The sequence below is a fragment of the Mauremys mutica genome, chromosome 1 (genome assembly GCF_020497125.1).
Source record: "Mauremys mutica isolate MM-2020 ecotype Southern chromosome 1, ASM2049712v1, whole genome shotgun sequence".
NCBI classification, from domain to species: domain Eukaryota; kingdom Metazoa; phylum Chordata; order Testudines; family Geoemydidae; genus Mauremys; species Mauremys mutica.
Genome location: NC_059072.1, coordinates 262946480 through 262949038, shown reverse-complemented (window position 1 = coordinate 262949038; position 2559 = coordinate 262946480).

The following is a 2559-nucleotide window of genomic DNA, read 5'->3' as shown; positions in this document are numbered from 1 at the left end:
AATAAATCAGTTTTAAATGCAGAACAGTTTTAATAAACTCATTTTCCCCTCTTCTGAACACATTTAAGGTAGTTTTAAACTCATAAAAATAAAATGTTTTTGTGCATTTAATTGAATTCCAATTTCCATCTAAATACACCTTGACACAAATCACAAGTAAAAAATTAATCATCTACTAAATAACAAATGAGTCACTCACCATTTTCTAATAGAAATAAAATTGTAAAAAATAAGCATCTGAATAAATGTGTGTTTTAACCTATGCAATTGCCTCAATAAATGCACATAGATATAGTGTTTCCTCCTGGTTAGCAAAAAGCCGTAGAAAATTTAGCATAAAGACTACATTCAGTTGCAAAGCAACCTGTTTTAATGGTTACCAAACACTGAGAATCAACCTTTCTCTACGGAAATAACTAAAAAGTACAAATGCAAGAATAAGCAATTATTTAAATCAAGGTTTTCTGCTTGATTATTTAAATCATGATTAAAATCACTTTGATTTAAATCAATCCACCCTGAGGTAGAGTGAGAAATAGAGCCCGTTGAATAGTGGTGCAGGCAGGAGCATGGACTGGAGGTTAGGGTAACTATGTGAACCTCCAAGCCTACTGAGAGGATTATTCAATATCTGATTAAGCTAGCTGTTAACCTTCTGTGCTTCCTTCTTCCCTTTGGGCTAGTCTGTGACTCAGACTATGGCCCCATACAAGAGAGCGTGGGTATGTCCACTGCAATCACAGGGTGCGATTGCAGCTCTGTAGACCAGGGCTCGGCAACCTTTCAGAAGTGGTGTGCCAAAACTTCATTTATTCACTCTGATTTAAGGTTTTGTGTGCCAGTCATACATGTTAACGTTTTTAGAAGGTCTCTTTCTATGTCTATAATATATAACTAAACTATTGTTGTATACAAAGTAAAGAAGGTTTTTAAAATGTTTAAGAAGCTTCATTTAAAATTAAATTAAAATTCAGAGCCCTCCGGACTGGTGGCCAGGACCCGGGCAGTGTGAGTGCCACTGAAAATCAGCTCATGTGCCGCCTTTGGCACACGTGCCATAGGTTGCCTACCCCTGCTGTAGACATAACTGAGTTTGCTTTAATCTAGTTCGCTATCTACTGGAGCCATGAACCCCCAGCAACATCGGCTCTACAAGCCTGCCCAGAACCCTCGGTCATTTCATGGGTGGCTAGCCCATGCTGAAGCCCATCCTGCTGTGCTTTCACTGCGCACAGCTAGCTAGATTCTAGCACAAACTGTAATTACAGCTGGTGATTGCAGTCTAGACATACCCTTGCTGAAAGTAGGACCCCCACTGAAAATCCCAACGAGGGCCCTACATCTACATGAATCTGAGCATACAGGAGTACGCAGGTAATGTGTGCCCATGTAATCTCTCCCTCGATAAAGTGAGAAGGGAGGGGCAAGGAAAAGACAGAGCATAGATGTGTCATCTGTCAGGGTACAATGCAGATCATACGGCAGCTGTGCCCCCTTAATTCTCCAGTCTGGTGTGCATTGTGCCCTGCTTTGCTGTGTGAGCTGCCATTTTGCCCATTCACCCCAGCCTCTAGCATGCAAGCCACCCCCAGACATATACCAGAGTGCTATGCCCAGCCACTCTTGAATTACATATAGGGTGACACTTGCACATCCCTAGTCCCAGCCTTGAACCCCAGAAATGTGTCGTTACTTACTGAGAGGTACAAGCTCATAAAGTCTGTCATTTTAACAAAGAAAATTATCATGCACCAGTCATTGTAACCTGAGTAGATCCCCCAAATCCCTCAGTCAAAAACACACTGGTTTAGATAATACATTAACTACAGAAAAAAAAAGATTTTAAGTGACTATAAGTGGCATAGGCATAGAAGATTAGAACTGGTTACAAAAAGAAATAAAAGATAAAAGCAGCAAGCTGTTTCCTAAACTTTACCAAGGCTAATAATTCTAAGAGCAAAACAAGTTGTCTCACCATAAGATGCAATACATCTCACAGACTGACTTCTTACAGCCTGGGACTCTTCCCCTCCCCCCCCCACCCCCCAGTTCAAAGATGTCTCCTTTTGTCTTCCAGACGATCTTATTTCCTTGTGTAGAGATGGGGAAGGAGAGGAGGACCAGCAATAATGTCACTGTCTCTTATTTATACTCTCCTCATTGCTTTCAGAAATTCTCCCCACTAGGGTGCAGACAATGAGTGTGTGGTATACCTCAGATTCCCAGTGTGTCTCAGGTGAATTGCAAATCTCTTGCCACACCCTTTGTGTATGTGAGGTTTGACATGTAAGGTTTGTTTACTGTCCTTTTATTACCCCTGAGGGGCTGGGTTGTGAGCATCCCTCAGACTCACAGCACGTGTCAGTAACAAACATATAGCAAAATCTCATAACTCCATATATGATTTAATAGGTTATGACTTTTCAAATGATACTTCACAAGGAATATTTTGTACAAAACATATCAATCATATACAAATGGTGAATGTGAGGGTCCAGGGTGTTATTTTGAGGTGCAAAAAGAACAAGGAATACTTGTGGCACCTTAGAGACTAACAAA